The sequence below is a fragment of the Ranitomeya variabilis genome, chromosome 8, assembly GCF_051348905.1.
Source record: "Ranitomeya variabilis isolate aRanVar5 chromosome 8, aRanVar5.hap1, whole genome shotgun sequence".
In the NCBI taxonomy this organism is placed as follows: Eukaryota; Metazoa; Chordata; class Amphibia; order Anura; family Dendrobatidae; genus Ranitomeya; species Ranitomeya variabilis.
This window is the reverse complement of record NC_135239.1, coordinates 25,410,806-25,430,032: the sequence shown is the minus strand read 5'-3', so window position 1 is coordinate 25,430,032 and position 19,227 is coordinate 25,410,806. Positions and strand designations below refer to the sequence as shown.

Here is a 19,227-nt window from a genome sequence, read left to right as displayed (position 1 = left end):
AAATGGTAATTTGGAGCAGAAGGTTGAAGCTCAGCTTTATTTAGTTGAGGGCAACACCAGGGAGGGGCAGAAGCCATTAGTAGGCCCTAACCACCATTTTTTTTTTTTAAAACCACTTAATGAGAGCCGGAAGGTTGAAGCTCAGCTTTATTTAGTTGAGGACAACACCAGGCAGGGGCACACAGACAGACACCTTTAGTAGGCCGGAAAAGCCTATTGCATTTTTTAAAATGGTAATTTGGAGCAGAAGGTTGAAGCTCAGCTTTATTTAGTTGAGGACAACACCAGGCAGGGGCACACAGACAGACACCTTTAGTAGGCCGGAAAAGCCTATTGCATTTTTTAAAATGGTAATTTGGAGCAGAAGGTTGAAGCTCAGCTTTATTTAGTTGAGGACAACACCAGGCAGGGGCACACAGACAGACACCTTTAGTAGGCCGGAAAAGCCTATTGCATTTTTTAAAATGGTAATTTGGAGCAGAAGGTTGAAGCTCAGCTTTATTTAGTTGAGGGCAACACCAGGGAGGGGCAGAAGCCGTTAGTAGGCCCTAACCAAAGTTGAAGGCCAAATGCAGTTTAATTTCTGATACTATAGGCCGAAAGCCAGAAGGTGGAAGCTCCGATTTAGACAGTGGAGGACAATTTGAATTAGGGACTGCAGACAGACTTAGTAGGCTGTCCCCTGTGGACCATGCATCCAACACATTAACCCATTGCGCCGTAATGGACACGTAATCTTCCGTGGCCATGCCTACAGGTCCATGCGTCTGTTGTCAGGTGCACCTTTGTACTCACAGATTGCCAGAGTGCATGGACAATGCGGTCTTCTACATGCTGGTGGAGGGTTGGGATGGCTTTTCTCGCAAAAGAAGTGTCGACTGGTTAGCTTGTAGCGTGGTACAGCGTAGTCCATCATGGCCTTATTAATAGTAAATAAAATATATAACTAGGCTCTATGAACTTTTAAATAGGTTCCAGGGGTACACGGGCAGCATTGGTGTGGTCAGTGGAGGAGTATTGCAAGTAGGGGCTGCAGACAGGCTATCAAAGGCCTAAAATACCAAACAGTAGGCACTCATGGCAGTTTTACATCGGTTACATGGATACACAGGCAGGCACTCCAGGCAGCATTGTGGTCAGTGGAGGAGTATTGCAAGTAGGGGCCGCAGACAGGCTATCAAAGGCCTAAAATAACAAACAGTAGGCAGTCATGGCAGTTTTACATCGGTTACATGGATACACAGGCAGGCACTCCAGGCAGCATTGTGGTCAGTGGAGGAGTATTGCAAGTAGGGGCCGCAGACAGGCTATCAAAGGCCTAAAATAACAAACAATAGGCTCATTGCAGTTTTACAGCGGTTACATGGATAGACGGGCAGGCAGCTTGGTGGTGAGTGGAGGAGTATTTAAAGTAGGGACCGCAGACAGGCTTCAAAGGCCTAACATAAGAAAATGGGCTGGCTGTAGGCACTTTATAATTGGTTCCAGGGGTACACGGGCAGCAGTGGTCTGGCCAGTGGAGGACTAGTGGAAGGAGGGACCGCAGACAGGCTTCAAAGGCCTAACATAAAAAAATGGGCTGGCTGTAGGCACTTTATAATTGGTTCCAGGGGTACACGGGCAGCAGTGGTCTGGTCAGTGGAGGACTAGTGGAAGGAGGGACCGCAGACAGGCTTCAAAGGCCTAAAATAACAAACAATAGGCTCATGGCAGTTTTACAGCGGTTACATGGATACACGGGCAGGCAGCTTGGTGGTCAGTGGAGGAGTATTTAAAGTAGGGACCGCAGACAGGCTATCAAAGGCCTAACATAACAAACAATAGGCTCATTGCAGTTTTACAGCGGTTACATGGATAGACGGGCAGGCAGCTTGGTGGTGAGTGGAGGAGTATTTAAAGTAGGGACCGCAGACAGGCTATCAAAGGCCTAACATAACAAACAATAGGCTCATGGCAGTTTTACAGCGGTTACATGGATACACGGGCAGGCAGCTTGGTGGTCAGTGGAGGAGTATTTAAAGTAGGGACCGCAGACAGGCTTCAAAGGCCTAACATAAGAAAATGGGCTGGCTGTAGGCACTTTATAATTGGTTCCAAGGGTACACGGGCAGCAGTGGTCTGGCCAGTGGAGGACTAGTGGAAGGAGGGACCGCAGACAGGCTTCAAAGGCCTAACATAAAAAAATGGGCTGGCTGTAGGCACTTTATAATTGGTTCCAGGGGTACACGGGCAGCAGTGGTCTGGTCAGTGGAGGACTAGTGGAAGGAGGGACCGCAGACAGGCTTCAAAGGCCTAAAATAACAAACAATAGGCTCATGGCAGTTTTACAGCGGTTACATGGATACACGGGCAGGCAGCTTGGTGGTCAGTGGAGGAGTATTTAAAGTAGGGACCGCAGACAGGCTATCAAAGGCCTAACATAACAAACAATAGGCTCATTGCAGTTTTACAGCGGTTACATGGATAGACGGGCAGGCAGCTTGGTGGTGAGTGGAGGAGTATTTAAAGTAGGGACCGCAGACAGGCTATCAAAGGCCTAACATAACAAACAATAGGCTCATGGCAGTTTTACAGCGGTTACATGGATACACGGGCAGGCAGCTTGGTGGTCAGTGGAGGAGTATTTAAAGTAGGGACCGCAGACAGGCTTCAAAGGCCTAACATAAGAAAATGGGCTGGCTGTAGGCACTTTATAATTGGTTCCAGGGGTACACGGGCAGCAGTGGTCTGGCCAGTGGAGGACTAGTGGAAGGAGGGACCGCAGACAGGCTTCAAAGGCCTAACATAAAAAAATGGGCTGGCTGTAGGCACTTTATAATTGGTTCCAGGGGTACACGGGCAGCAGTGGTCTGGTCAGTGGAGGACTAGTGGAAGGAGGGACCGCAGACAGGCTTCAAAGGCCTAAAATAACAAACAATAGGCTCATGGCAGTTTTACAGCGGTTACATGGATACACGGGCAGGCAGCTTGGTGGTCAGTGGAGGAGTATTTAAAGTAGGGACCGCAGACAGGCTTCAAAGGCCTAACATAAGAAAATGGGCTGGCTGTAGGCACTTTATAATTGGTTCCAGGGGTACACGGGCAGCAGTGGTCTGGTCAGTGGAGGACTAGTGGAAGGAGGGACCGCAGACAGGCTTCAAAGGCCTAAAATAACAAACAATAGGCTCATGGCAGTTTTACAGCGGTTACATGGATACACGGGCAGGCAGCTTGGTGGTCAGTGGAGGAGTATTTAAAGTAGGGACCGCAGACAGGCTTCAAAGGCCTAACATAAGAAAATGGGCTGGCTGTAGGCACTTTATAATTGGTTCCAGGGGTACACGGGCAGCAGTGGTCTGGTCAGTGGAGGACTAGTGGTAGGAGGGACCGCAGACAGGCTTCAAAGGCCTAAAATAACAAACAATAGGCTCATGGCAGTTTTACAGCGGTTACATGGATACACGGGCAGGCAGCTTGGTGGTCAGTGGAGGAGTATTTAAAGTAGGGACCGCAGACAGGCTTCAAAGGCCTAACATAAGAAAATGGGCTGGCTGTAGGCACTTTATAATTGGTTCCAGGGGTACACGGGCAGCAGTGGTCTGGCCAGTGGAGGACTAGTGGAAGGAGGGACCGCAGACAGGCTTCAAAGGCCTAACATAAAAAAATGGGCTGGCTGTAGGCACTTTATAATTGGTTCCAGGGGTACACGGGCAGCAGTGGTCTGGCCAGTGGAGGACTAGTGGAAGGAGGGACCGCAGACAGGCTTCAAAGGCCTAACATAAAAAAATGGGCTGGCTGTAGGCACTTTATAATTGGTTCCAGGGGTACACGGGCAGCAGTGGTCTGGCCAGTGGAGGACTAGTGGAAGGAGGGACCGCAGACAGGCTTCAAAGGCCTAACATAAAAAAATGGGCTGGCTGTAGGCACTTTATAATTGGTTCCAGGGGTACACGGGCAGCAGTGGTCTGGCCAGTGGAGGACTAGTGGAAGGAGGGACCGCAGACAGGCTTCAAAGGCCTAAAATAACAAACAATAGGCTCATGGCAGTTTTACAGCGGTTACATGGATACACGGGCAGCTTGGTGGTGAGTGGAGGAGTAGTGCAAGGAGTGTCTGTCCCAGTACTCCCAAAATATAAATAGATGTTAATGTCTCGCAAAACAACCAAAACAAAAAAAAAGGTGGCATACTTAGGTACAGGGGTGGGCTCATCTGCTGAGTTTCTGACATAGTAATTTGGCAGTAACTATTTAATGGTGCCAATATAGGACACAGACACAGACTACTTTAAGTTGCATCATAGATGTCTACAAATTTGTATTGTCAGTGCCAGACATTGAATGATGTCAGCGAATAGACTAAAGATTGGTGGAGCTGTGCGACATAATTTTGCATGTGGTAGAGCACATTTTGAGCTGGGGTAGGGGGGAACTCTCTAGAGGCCGGCGGGACCGCCCCAGGGCCCCTCATGTTACAACGGTGTGTCTGACGTTGGGTGCGCACCACCACCGCCAGAGACACTACATTGTACTATGAGGGACCCAGTAGCAATGCCGTCAACCAAAAGCGAGCACACCCACCTCTTCAGACAAACAGCAGTCTCACGGGTGCTTGCGCCAAGTCGCGATACCACGGCCCCGTGTGGGGAGTTTGGCCATTTAGGGAGGTGTAAACATGTCGTATGCTGTACAATCAGCTGCAGCAAATTAGACATTAGAAAAGTAATTCACAGGCAAGAGCTTTTCATAGGAAAGCTAGGTGTCGGCCGGGCAAGGTGGGGCAAAAGATTTCGAAATCCAGTTGTGGTTCATTTTAATGAATGTTAGATCGTCAACATTTTGGGTAGCCAGACGAGTCCTTTTTTCGGTTAATATTGAACCTGCAGCACTGAATACTCTTTCTGATAGGACACTTGCTGCCGGGCAAGCAAGCTCCTGCAATGCATATTCTGCCAATTCTGGCCAGGTGTCTAATTTGGAGGCCCAGTAATCAAATGGGAATGACGGTTGAGGGAGAACATCGATAAGGGATGAAAAATAGTTAGTAACCATACTGGACAAATGTTGTCTCCTGTCACTTTCAATTGATGCAGCAGTACCTGTCCTGTCTGCGGTCATAGCAAAATCACTCCACAACCTGGTCAGAAAACCCCTCTGTCCAACGCCACTTCTGATGTGTGCACCCCTAACACTCCTAGTCTGCTGCCCCCTGGAGCTCGTGTGAGAACGATCACGTGCGCTGTGTGCTGGGAATGCCTGAAGCAAACGGTCAACAAGAGTTGATTGTTTGGTTGCTAATATTAGTTCCAAGTTCTCATGTGGCATAATATTTTGCAATTTGCCTTTATAGCGTGGATCAAGGAGGCAGGCCAACCAGTAATCGTCATCGTTCATCATTTTCGTAATGCGTGTGTCCCTTTTTAGGATACGTAAGGCATAATCCGCCATGTGGGCCAAAGTTCCAGTTGTCAAATCTCCGGTTGTGATTGGTTGAGGGGCAGTTGCAGGCAAATCTACGTCACTTGTGTCCCTCAAAAAACCAGAACCCGGCCGTGACACGCAACCAATTTCCTGTGCCCCCGGGAAAGGTTCGGCATTAAAAATATACTCATCCCCATCATCCTCCTCGTCCTCCACCTCCTCTTCGCCCACTACCTCGTCCTGTACACTGCCCTGACCAGACAATGGCTGACTGTCATCAAGGCTTTCCTCTTCCTCTGGTGCAGACGCCTGCTCCTTTATGTGCGTCAAACTTTGCATCAGCAGACGCATTAGGGGGATGCTCATGCTTATTACGGCGTTGTCTGCACTAACCAGCCGTGTGCATTCCTCAAAACACTGAAGGACTTGACACATGTCTTGTATCTTAGACCACTGCACACCTGACAACTCCATGTCTGCCATCCTACTGCCTGCCCGTGTATCCTCCCACAAATAAATAACAGCACGCCTCTGTTCGCACAGTCTCTGAAGCATGTGCAGTGTTGAGTTCCACCTTGTTGCAACGTCTATGATTAGGCGATGCTGGGGAAGGTTCAAAGACCGCTGATAGGTCTGCATACGGCTGGCGTGTACAGGCGAACGTCGGATATGTGAGCAAAGTGCACGCACTTTGAGGAGCAGGTCGGAGAACCCAGGATAAGTTTTCAATAAGCACTGCACCACCAGGTTTAAGGTGTGAGCCAGGCAAGGAATGTGTTTCAGTTGGGAAAGGGAGATGGCAGCCATGAAATTCCTTCCGTTATCACTCACTACCTTGCCTGCCTCAAGATCTACTGTGCCCAGCCACGACTGCGTTTCTTGTTGCAAGAACTCGGACAGAACTTCCGCGGTGTGTCTGTTGTCGCCCAAGCACTTCATAGCCAATACAGCCTGCTGACGCTTGGCAGTAGCTGGCCCATAATGGGACAACTGGTGTGCAACAGTGTCATCTGCCGATGGAGTGGTTGGCAGACTGCGTTCTGTGGAAGAGCTGTAGCTTCTGCAGGAGGACGAGGAGGAGGAGGAGGAGGGGGTGCGAACGCCTACAGCCAACTGTTTCCTAGACCGTGGGCTAGGCACAACTGTCCCTAAATTGATGTCGCCTGTGGACCCTGCATCCACCACATTCACCCAGTGTGCCGTGATGGACACATAACGTCCCTGGCCATGCCTACTGGTCCATGCATCTGTAGTCAGGTGCACCTTTGTACTCACAGATTGCCTGAGTGCATGGACGATGCGCTGTTTAACATGCTGGTGCAGGGCTGGGATGGCTTTTCTGGAAAAAAAGTGTCGACTGGGTAGCTCGTATCGTGGTTCAGCGTACTCCATCAGGGCTTTGAAAGCTTCGCTTTCAACTAACCGGTAGGGCATCATCTCTAACGAGATTAGTCTAGCTATGTGGGCGTTAAAACACTGTGTACGCGGATGCGAGGATAAGTACTTCCTTTTTCTAACCAGAGTCTCATGTAGGGTGAGCTGGACTGGAGAGCTGGAGATCGTGGAACTTTCGGGTGTGCCGGTGTACATGGCAGACTGAGAGACGGTTGGAGACGGTATTGTTTCCGCCGGTGCCCTAGATGCAATATTTCCTCCTACAAAACTGGTGATTCCCTGACCCTGACTGCTTTTGGCTGGCAAAGAAACCTGCACAGATACTGCCGGTGGTGCGGAAAATGGTGGCCTTACAGTGACGGAAGGGATGTTGCGTTGCTGACTAGCTTCATTGGCCGAGGGTGCTACAACCTTGAGGGACGTTTGGTAGTTAGTCCAGGCTTGAAAATGCATGGTGGTTAAGTGTCTATGCATGCAACTAGTATTTAGACTTTTCAGATTCTGACCTCTGCTTAAGCTAGTTGAACATTTTTGACAGATGACTTTGCGCTGATCAGTTGGATGTTGTTTAAAAAAATGCCAGACTGCACTCTTCCTAGACTCGGATCCCTTTTCAGGGATTGCAGACTGAGCTTTAACCGGATGGCAACGCTGTGCTCCAACAGGTTTTGGCTTTGACACGCGTTTTGGGCCAGATACGGGCCCGGCAGATGGAACCTGTTGCGATGTTGATGCCTGCTGCGGCCCCTCCTCCACCTCCGCTTCTGAACTACTGCCGCCTGCACCCTGTTCCCCCAATGGCTGCCAATCGGGGTCAATAACTGGGTCATCTATTACCTCCTCTTCGAGCTCGTGTGCAACTTCGTCTGTGTCACTGTGTCGGTCGGTGGTATAGCGTTCGTGGCGGGGCAACATAGTCTCATCAGGGTCTGATTGTGGATCTGTACCCTGAGAGGGCAATGTGGTGGTCTGAGTCAAAGGAGCAGCATAGTACTCTGGCTGTGGCTGTGCATCAGTGCACTCCATGTCAGAATATACTTGTAATGGGCATGGCCTGTTAAATGTTTCACTTTCTAAGCCAGGGACGGTATGTGTAAAGAGCTCCATGGAGTGACCCGTTGTGTCGCCTGCTGCATCCTTCTCTCTTGTTGTAGTTTTTGCTGAGGAGGACAAGGAAGCGACTTGTCCCTGACCGTGAACATCCACAAGCGACGCGCTGCTTTTACATTTACCAGTTTCGGAAGAGGAGGCAAAAGAGCTAGAGGCTGAGTCTGCAATGTAAGCCAAAACTTGCTGTTGCTGCTCCGCCTTTAAAAGCGGTTTTCCTACTCCCAGAAAAGAGAGCGTTCGAGGCCTTGTGTAGCCTGACGACGAAACTGGCTCCACAGCTCCAGACTTAGGTGGAATATTTTTATCCCCACGACCACCTGATGCTCCACTACCACTACCATCATTACCAGCTGACAATGAACGCCCACGACGACCTCTTGCACCAGACTTCCTCATTGTTTTAAAATCTTAACCAAAGTAACTTTATTTGTTGCTGTCAAACAACTTACACGGTGAGCTATAACTTCAGTATGATTTCAATATCCCTTAACAGGTTGGTGAGACCACAAGGAAAATCAGGCACAATGTTACACACTCTGTTTTCTGTGGCACAAAATCACAGAGATGACACACACGCAGGACTGTCACTCAAGCACTAATGTCAATATTAATCTCCCACCTAATTTTTTTTTTTTTTTTTCTCAGGGAGACTTTAGAAACCAAATAATATTAAAAAAAAAAAAAAAAAAAAAGGCTTTCTATGGCCCACAATTAGAGAGAGAGAGGTGGCACACCCAGGAGTCAAGACTGGCGCACAAGCTGAAAGGGCAATATTACTCTCCCACTGTTTTTTTAAGTTTTTTTTTTATTTCAGGGAGACTTTAGAAACCAAATAATATTAAAAAAAAAAAAATAGGCTTTCTATAGCCCACTGAATGAGAGAGAGAGGTGGCACACCCAGGAGTCAAGACTGGCACACAAGCTGAAAGGGCAATATTACTCTCCCACTGTTTTTTTATGTTTTTTTTTTTTTTTTTCAGGGAGACTTTAGAAACCAAATAATAAGAAAAAAAATAAATAAATAAATAGGCTTTCTATAGCCCACTGAATGAGAGATAGCACACACAGCAGTGGCACACAAGCCCTGACTGAGGCCAATATTTTTCTCCCACTGATTGATGTAGTGTTTTTGTGTTGAGGTAGATTTTAGAACACAAATCAAGGAAAAAAAAAAAATGCTTTCTATGGCCCACTGAATGAGAGAGAGGTGGCACACCCAGGAGTCAAGACTGGCACACAAGCTGAAAGGGCAATATTACTCTCCCACTGTTTTTTTATGTATTTTTTGTTTTTTAAGGGAGACTTTAGAAACCCAATAATATTTAAAAAAAAAAATAAATAGGCTTTCTATGGCCCACTGAATGAGAGGGAGAGAGGTGGCACACCCAGGAGTCAAGACTGGCACACAAGCTGAAAGGGCAATATTACTCTCCCACTGTTTTTTTATGTATTTTTTGTTTTTTAAGGGAGACTTTAGAAACCCAATAATATTTAAAAAAATAAATAAATAGGCTTTCTATGGCCCACTGAATGAGAGGGAGAGAGGTGGCACACCCAGGAGTCAAGCCTGGCACACAAGCTGAAAGGGCAATATTACTCTCCCACTGTTTTTTTATGTATTTTTTGTTTTTTAAGGGAGACTTTAGAAACCCAATAATATTAAAAAAACCAAAAAAAAAATAGCCTTTCTATGGCCCACTGAATGAGAGAGAGAGGTGGCACACCCAGGAGTCAAGACTGGCACACAAGCTGAAAGGGCAATATTACTCTCCCACTGTTTTTTTATGTATTTTTGGTTTTTTAAGGGAGACTTTAGAAACCCAATAATATTTAAAAAAAAAATAAATAGGCTTTCTATGGCCCACTGAATGAGAGGGAGAGAGGTGGCACACCCAGGAGTCAAGACTGGCACACAAGCTGAAAGGGCAATATTACTCTCCCACTGTTTTTTTATGTTTTTTTTTTTTTTTCAGGGAGACTTTAGAAACCAAATAATATTAAAAAAACCAAAAAAAAAAATAGCCTTTCTATGGCCCACTGAATGAGAGAGAGAGGTGGCACACCCAGGAGTCAAGACTGGCACACAAGCTGAAAGGGCAATATTACTCTCCCACTGTTTTTTTATGTATTTTTTGTTTTTTTAAGGGAGACTTTAGAAACCCAATAATATTTAAAAAAAATAAATAAATAGGCTTTCTATGGCCCACTGAATGAGAGGGAGAGAGGTGGCACACCCAGGAGTCAAGACTGGCACACAAGCTGAAAGGGCAATATTACTCTCCCACTGTTTTTTTATGTATTTTTTGTTTTTTAAGGGAGACTTTAGAAACCCAATAATATTTAAAAAAAAAAATAAATAGGCTTTCTATGGCCCACTGAATGAGAGGGAGAGAGGTGGCACACCCAGGAGTCAAGCCTGGCACACAAGCTGAAAGGGCAATATTACTCTCCCACTGTTTTTTTATGTATTTTTTGTTTTTTAAGGGAGACTTTAGAAACCCAATAATATTTTTTAAAAAAAATAAATAGGCTTTCTATGGCCCACTGAATGAGAGGGAGAGAGGTGGCACACCCAGGAGTCAAGACTGGCACACAAGCTGAAAGGGCAATATTACTCTCCCACTGTTTTTTTATGTTTTTTTTTTTTTTTTCAGGGAGACTTTAGAAACCAAATAATAAGAAAAAAAAATAAATAAATAAATAGGCTTTCTATAGCCCACTGAATGAGAGATAGCACACACAGCAGTGGCACACAAGCCCTGACTGAGGCCAATATTTTTCTCCCACTGATTGATGTAGTGTTTTTGTGTTGAGGTAGATTTTAGAACACAAATCAAGGAAAAAAAAAAAAAATGCTTTCTATGGCCCACTGAATGAGAGAGAGGTGGCACACCCAGGAGTCAAGACTGGCACACAAGCTGAAAGGGCAATATTACTCTCCCACTGTTTTTTTATGTATTTTTTGTTTTTTAAGGGAGACTTTAGAAACCCAATAATATTTAAAAAAATAAATAAATAGGCTTTCTATGGCCCACTGAATGAGAGGGAGAGAGGTGGCACACCCAGGAGTCAAGCCTGGCACACAAGCTGAAAGGGCAATATTACTCTCCCACTGTTTTTTTATGTATTTTTTGTTTTTTAAGGGAGACTTTAGAAACCCAATAATATTTAAAAAAATAAATAAATAGGCTTTCTATGGCCCACTGAATGAGAGGGAGAGAGGTGGCACACCCAGGAGTCAAGACTGGCACACAAGCTGAAAGGGCAATATTACTCTCCCACTGTTTTTTTAGGTTTTTTTTTTTTTTCAGGGAGACTTTAGAAACCAAATAATATTAAAAAAAAAAAAAAAAAAAATAGGCTTTCTATAGCCCACTGAATGAGAGATAGCACACACAGCAGTGGCACACAAGCCCTGACTGAGGCCAATATTTTTCTCCCACTGATTGATGTAGTGTTTTTGTGTTGAGGTAGAATTTAGAACACAAATCACGGAAAAAATAAATAGGCTTTCTATGGCCCACTCAGTGAGAGATGGCACACACAGGGATGGCACTGTAGCAGAAATGCCAATCTTAATCTCCCACAAAAAAAACAAAAAAAAAACAGGGACTGTCCTACAATTACTATCTCCCTGCAGTAATCTAAGCCAGGTATGGCAGGCAGCAATAGGAGTGGACTGATGCACAAATTAAATAAAAAGTGTGGACAAACAAAAAAGATAGCTGTGCAGAAAGGAAGGAACAAGAGGATATGTGCTTTGAAAAAAGCAGTTGGTTTCCACAGTGGCGTACACACAGCAATACAGCTATCACGGAGCCTTCTAGGGCAGCCCAATGAGCTACAGCGCTGAGGGGAAAAAAAAAAAAAATAGCTTCCACAGTCCCTGCACACCGAAGGTGGTGTTGGACAGTGGAAATCGCTGCAGCACAAGCGGTTTGGTGGTTAGTGGACCCTGCCTAACGCTCTCCCTGCTTCTGACGAAGCGGCAGCAACCTGTCCCTAAGCTCAGATCAGCAGCAGTAAGATGGCGGTCGGCGGGAACGCCCCTTTATAGCCCCTGTGACGCCGCAGACAGCAAGCCAATCACTGCAATGCCCTTCTCTAAGATGGTGGGGACCAGGATCTATGTCATCACGCTGCCCACACTCTGCGTTCACCTTCATTGGCTGAGAAATGGCGCTTTTCGCGTCATTGAAACGCGACTTTGGCGCGAAAGTCGCGTACCGCATGGCCGACAAGCACAGGGGTCGGATCGGGTTTCATGAGACGCCGACTTAGCCAAAAGTCGGCGACTTTTGAAAATGATCGACCCGTTTCGCTCAACCCTACTGGTTACCATCGTAAAAGTAAAAATAACAAACAGTACATGCTCACCTGCGCGTCCCCCGGCGTCCGCTTCCTGTACTGTGTGAGCGCCGGCCCTAACAGCAGAGCGGTGACGTCACCGCTGTGCTGTGCTTTCACTTTACGGCCGGCGCTCAGTCAGAGCAGGAAGCGGACGGCAGGGGACGCGCAGGTGAGTATGTACTGTTTGTTTTTTTTACTTTTACGCTGGTAACCAGGGTAAACATCGGGTTACTAAGCGCGGCCCTGCGCTTAGTAACCCGATATTTACCCTGGTTACCAGCGTAAAACATTGCTGGTATCGTTGCTTTTGGTGTCAAACCTGACGATACACGCCGGTCTGACGACCAAATAAAGTTCTGGACTTCTAGCTCCGACCAGCGATATCACAGCAGGATCCAGATCGCTGCTGCGTGTCAAACACAACGATATCGCTATCCAGGACGCTGCAACGTCACGGATCGTTGTCGTTCTCGTTGTAAAGTCGTTTTGTGTGAAGGTACCTTTACTTATCAGTCAGATATTGGAGCAAAAGTTTAACAAAGATGCAGCCATCTCACAAGGTCATTTTGGCCTACCAAGGAAGTTATCATCTGGACAGGAGTGTCTTCTGATGAGAAAAGCCGACATGCAAGTTCATTGCAGTTAGCTACCGAAGTATAGAAAGCCAAATCAGAGTGAGTATTTCCCGTGACACAAACCAGCGTACACTGCAGAGGAATGATATGTATAGATCCACCAAAGGAAGCCTCTCCTACAGCCCATGCAGAAAAAATCCACCAACAGTAAAAGCAACAAATTCAATGAATGTGGTTGATTTATGAAGTTGTTGTCACCAAAGAATAAAAGTTTGCGACAATGCTAGAACTGCTTTTTTTGGTTATTCCAAGAAAAAAACTGGATTACAAGTGATAAAAAAGTCACATATACTCCAAAATTGTACCTATACAAACTATAGCTAGTCCATCCAGAAAAAGACCCTACGCAAAATCTTCAGTTGGAAAAAATTGTGCAAAAGCAGTAAAACTTAAAGGGAATCTGTCAGCTCAAACCCCTCTCCACCAACCCCCATTCCAAATCACAGATGAAAGCATGCAAGGTGTTTGAAATGTAGATTCATCACCTTCTTTAAATCTTCTATTTGTTGCTGTATTTTTGAGAGATTGGCCATTCCATTCATATACAAATGACTAGCTAAATTATCTAAGTGCGATAAAGCACGGAACAAGCCTCTGCTTACTGAGGTTGTTTCCCCTCCCAGCACCAGCCTTTTTAGCTTGATTGATAGCTCACTGTCTCTGTGATGTCAGGTGTCAGGCAAAGTAATCAGACAGTGAGCTATCAATTAAGCTAAAGAAACTGGTGCTGGGCAGAGAAAAAACTTAAGGAGGTTAAAGATTGTTTTTATATGCCAGACCCAGAGCACCTTATGACTAATTTCCATATAAACGAAAATGCTAATTTCCTGAGAATGCAGCAACAGATAGAAGATATAAAGGTGTCAATGGATTTACATTTCAAATGCCTGTATGCCCATATATGCCCATAATGGCAGAATTGCTGTTTCTTTTCTTGTTCATCAGCTAAAAATAGAATAAAAAGGGATGAAAGTGTCAAATATTCCCCCCTCAGAAAGAAGGCACTCACATAATTCCCATCAATGGAGGAAGGTACAAGTTATAGTTCTTGGAAAATGGCAGCAAGGCACACATTTCTGTTAAATAGTATTTATTGTGCAAAAATATTAAAATGTACAAAAAAGGGTATTGTTGGAATTTGATTCATCCTCCAAATAAACTGAGAGCTAGATTCATGGTCGCATGTGTACCTTTTTTGCATAGTTTTTGGTGTTTTCACTTTTTATTTGCAGTCAAAAATAAGGAGCATTTTTTATTTTGTGTAAAATTTATGAACCTTATGCACCAGTTTTAAAAACTTATAGAAATGGATAAAACCACGGTTGGAGGGGCTGCGCTACTGGAGTATAATGTTTTCAAGTGAATAATTAAAGTTTTTTTTATTGTCAAAGCATTTTGGTGTCGGACAGGTACCTTTCTGAAGACAAAATAAGGAATGTAAATACAACTAAGCATTCATGGGTTTAAATAATTTGGGAATTGGTGCCAATAAACCCAGGACCGCCCAATGGGATGTATCCAAAATTAAAACAATTTAGAAGAAAAAAATAAATTTCTCTCCTGTGACAGAGCAGCAACAGCTGGCCTACATACTTATACAGGAGTTCTGCCTTTATACAACAATACCAGGTGAGCAAAATGAAACCCATTTTCTCTATATTTGCGCTTTGGGTTTCCCTGTAGATTATCTTCATTTTTAAAAACTTGGCACAAAAAAATCTACAAATTCCAAAAGACAAAAGAAGAAAAGTGACTTAAAGAAAACTGAAAATGATAAATCAGATCCTGAATGTTCAAAAAATAAATACATTTGAAGAATTTATACTGTGCAGCATCTGTTTAACCGGTACATCATACGCTTTTCAATAGCTTTTGATGGCTTATCTGTAAACTGAATGCCATTGCAGCGTATGGGCGATGGATGTCTGTGACGAATGCCATATAGTAGCATCCGTCATATGATAACTCTAATACAGTATCTATTTAATAGATACATTTTGCGGCATATCCATTAAACAGATTCTATTATAGATATTAAGTGACAAATGCCACTGTTAGAAGAGTTTCTAATCAGCCTACCATCAGTGTCACATTTTCTTCTCCAAGACTACAATGACTATTGAATACTACCATCAAACAATTGGATCATATACCTTATAGAAATCTACAGTGGAATAATTAGGATGTTATTGTTTTTGTTGTTGTTATTGTTGATTAAAATCCAAGTTTATATTTTGTTCTTTCATGTTATAACATTTGTTCATGTAGAGTAGGGGTGGGGAACCTATTTTCTGCCAAGGGACGTTCGGATATTTAAACCATCCTTCGGGGGCCATAAAAGTTGTGTGCTAACTCCGCCCACAAAGTAAATTTTGACAGTGCCACTGGTGTCAGGATGTAATCTTTTATTGCAAATTTCTCAGGGTTCAGTAGTTAACACTGAGTGCACTTGCTCACAGTACAAGAAGAAATTAAAAGGCCAGTGGCCATGAAAACACAGCTGCTGGCCCAAACACTGTGGTCCCCAGGAGGGGCTGGAGAAAAGGTCATCATGGTCTGTAAATGGCCCGCAGGCCTGAGGTTCCCCACCACTGATGTAGAGGAATGATACCTGAATAACTTTACACAGATGAGTAATAGACTCTGTGAGTAGTAATTTAATAGGCTTTTGTAGGCATGAGGTGCAGTCTGGAACATTGCATAGTTACCATACATATAAATGTGCAGGATACTGAAGAACCTGACAATATGTCAGCAATATGTTGTATGAAAGATGTATAGTGAACATAGTATATTACTAAATTAAATTAGAATGGGGTTATTCCCTGTGCCCCTGCTTATTAAATCCTATTTTGATAAGTAGACTTACTTTATATGGACAACAGTATTGGTGCCACCACTTAAAAAGTCAAGCATTTAGCCTTGTAGTTTTCCTTTACAATTATTTGTTACAGAATTGGTCATCAAAAAAAGATTGTTGCATAAAATAGCTGACTTTATAGCTGCAGATGCAGAGCTCCAGACCTCTGGCATTAAAATTAGCACACGGCTGCATCAGGAGCTGAATCGCATGGGTATTCATGGCTAGTGTTGAGCATTCCGATACTGCAAGTATCGGGTATCGGCCGATACTTGCTGTATCGGAATTCCGATACCGAGATCCGATATTTTTGTGATATCGGGTATCGGTATCGAAACAACATTAATGTAAAAATGTGTAAAAGAGAGAATTAAAATAAAAAATATTGCTATACTCACCTCTCCGACGCAGCCTGCACCTTACCGAGGGAAGCGGCAGCGTTCTTTGTTTAAAATTCGCGCTTTTCTTTCCTTTACGTGAGTCCCGGCTTGTGATTGGTTGCGTGCCGCCCATGTGACCGGGACGCAACCAATCACAGCAAGCCGTGACGTAATTTCAGGTCCTTCAGGATTTTAAAATTACGTTCCGGCGTTGTGATTGGTTGCGTCGCAGTCACATGGGAGACGCAACCAATCACAGCAAGCCGTGACGTAATTTCAGGTCCTTAAGGATTTTAAAATTACGTCCCGGCTTTGTGATTGGTTGCGTCGCAGTCACATGGGAGACGCAACCAATCACAAGCCGTGACGTCACGGGAGGCTGGACACGCGCGCATTTTAAAATGGGCGCGTGTCCAGCCTCCCGTGACGTCCCGGCTTGTGATTGGTTGCGCCGCGATCAACCAATCACAAGCCGGGAGGCTGGACACGCGCCCATTTTAAAATGCGCGCGTGTCCAGCCTCCCGGCTTGTGATTGGTTGACCGCGGCGCAACCAATCACAAGCCGGGACGTCACGGGAGGCTGGACACGCGCCCATTTTAAAAAGCGCGCGTGTCCAGCCTCCCGTGACGTCACGGCTTGTGATTGGTTAATGGCGGCCATGTTGCCGGGACGCGGACCAATCACAGCAAGCCGTGACGTAATTTCGTCACGGCTTGCTGTGATTGGTCCGCGTCCCGGCAACATGGCGCCGTGACCAATCATAAGCCGGGACGTCACTGGAGGCTGGACACGCGCACTTTTTAAAATGGGCGCGTGTCCAGCCTCCCGTGACGTCCCGGCTTGTGATTGGTTAATGGCGGCCATGTTGCCGGGACGCGGACCAATCACAGCAAGCCGTGACGTAATTTCGTCACGGCTTGCTGTGATTGGTCCGCGTCCCGGCAACATGGCGCCGTGACCAATCATAAGCCGGGACGTCACTGGAGGCTGGACACGCGCGCTTTTTAAAATGGGCGCGTGTCCAGCCTCCCGTGACGTCCCGGCTTGTGATTGGTTAATGGCGGCCATGTTGCCGGGACGCGGACCAATCACAGCAAGCCGTGACGTAATTTCGTCACGGCTTGCTGTGATTGGTCCGCGTCCCGGCAACATGGCCGCCCTGACCAATCACAAGCCGGGACTTCACGTAACCAAGTAAAAGCGCGAATTTTAAACAAACAACGCTGCCGGTTCCCTCGCTGAGGTCCAGGCTGCGTCGGAGAGGTGAGTATAGCGATATTTTTTATTTTAATTCTTTCTTTTACACATTTATATGGATCCCAGGGCCTGAAGGAGAGTTTCCTCTCCTTCAGACCCTGGGAACCATCAGGAATACCGTCCGATACTTGAGTCCCATTGACTTGTATTGGTATCGGGTATCGGTATCGGATTGGATCCGATACTTTGCCGGTATCGGCCGATACTTTCCGATACCGATACTTTCAAGTATCGGACGGTATCGCTCAACACTATTCATGGCTGAGCTCCTGCATACAGGCCTTACTTCACTCAGCACAATGCCAAACATCTGATGGAGTGGGGTAAAGGACACCACTACTGGACTCTTAAGCAGTGGAAATATGTTATGTGGAGTGATTAATCACACTTATTAGTCTGGCAGTCAGATGGACCAGACTGGGTTTGGCAAATGGCAGCGGAACATTATTTTCCTGACTGCATGGTGTCAACTGTAAAGTTTAGTGGAAGAGGGATAATGCAATAAGATTTTTTCAGGGGTTAGGCCCCTTCTTGTGAAGAAACACGTTATGCTTTAGCATATCAAGACATTTTGGACAAATTTATGCTTCCAACTTAAGGGGTACCATTTGGGGAAAGACTTTTTGTATTTCATCATGACTTTTCCCCAGTGCACAGTGCGACTGTTGGGTGAATTTTCTTATCGATAAAATTGAGTGGCCCACACAGGGCCCTCACTTTAACCCCATTGAAATCCTTTGTAATGAACTAGACATTTGAATGTAAATCCAGACCCTTGTGTCCAACATCAGTGTCTTGACCTCACAAATGTTTTTCTGGATAAATGGGCAAAAACTCACACAAACACACGCCAAAATCCTGCAGCAGGAATTCCCAGAAGGGTGGAAGCTGTAAGCGGTAAGCTGTTAGCTGCAAGCAAGGATCAACTTCCCATTTAGAATATCATAAAAGCATTTGAAAGTGTACCGTGTTGATGTCCCAGTTCTTTTGTCCATATAATTGTATACATTTAATGACTTAAAAGACTCATCCAAAACACTTTCAAGTGTATTTGTTTGCTTGGAGTGGTCACTCATTCTGCTGAAGAATTATTGTTTTCTGATTTTTTTTTTTCTAGCATAGTCTCTATTTCTATAATCCAGTAGAGAACATTGACCGAAAAGCAACCACTCAAAGAGTGATGAACTGAATTTCTAAAATGTAAACTTGGGAATAGATCTATTATTTTCCATGGATAAGCTTCGTTCATGATTCTAAGAACTTTCTTCTAATGCATTTATTGACTAAATTAATAGGGGAATGCTTCTTTGCATACACTCTAAGATCAATATTATTCATCATCCTCCTACAAACTTGAAAGATTTCATTCTTTTCTGATCATTATATTTGTAGAAACTTTATTGAGTCTTAATCACTTTGATTTGGCATAATAGATTTACAACTGATCCCTTTGCTCGTCATAAGACAGCTGACCGTTGATCCCTATTATTCAAATAGGTTGACTGATTATTGATGCTGGATCTTGTAGCAATTGGTTTAAAATAACCCTCTAGTAATTTGGGCAGTTCTTTATCATTTTCCTAAAGAAAATTTATTGAACACCTATTCGCATGGTTCTAGAGTTTTGACATGTAAATTATAACTCCTCTAGGATTCCTGTTTGATCATCTATTCTTGAACACTGATCAGTAGTTTTTTAGTGGTTTGTACAGGTTTTTAGTAGTTTTCTACGACATGTACAGTACATGTTTTTGGGAACAGTGTTGTAGAAAATAATAACTTGTACACCATAGTAGTAGCAAGTTTATTGCAATTTGTTTATTGCACCTGGTAAATTGC

At 44.8% G+C, this 19,227-nt stretch overlaps 1 long non-coding RNA gene across 1 annotated transcript in view; it reads left to right on the top strand.

Moving 5' to 3' along the window:
* Nucleotides 1–19,227, top strand: part of LOC143787307 (uncharacterized) — a 220,025-nt gene that overhangs the window by 7,319 nt on the left and 193,479 nt on the right. The gene's annotated exons all lie outside the window — the stretch shown is intronic.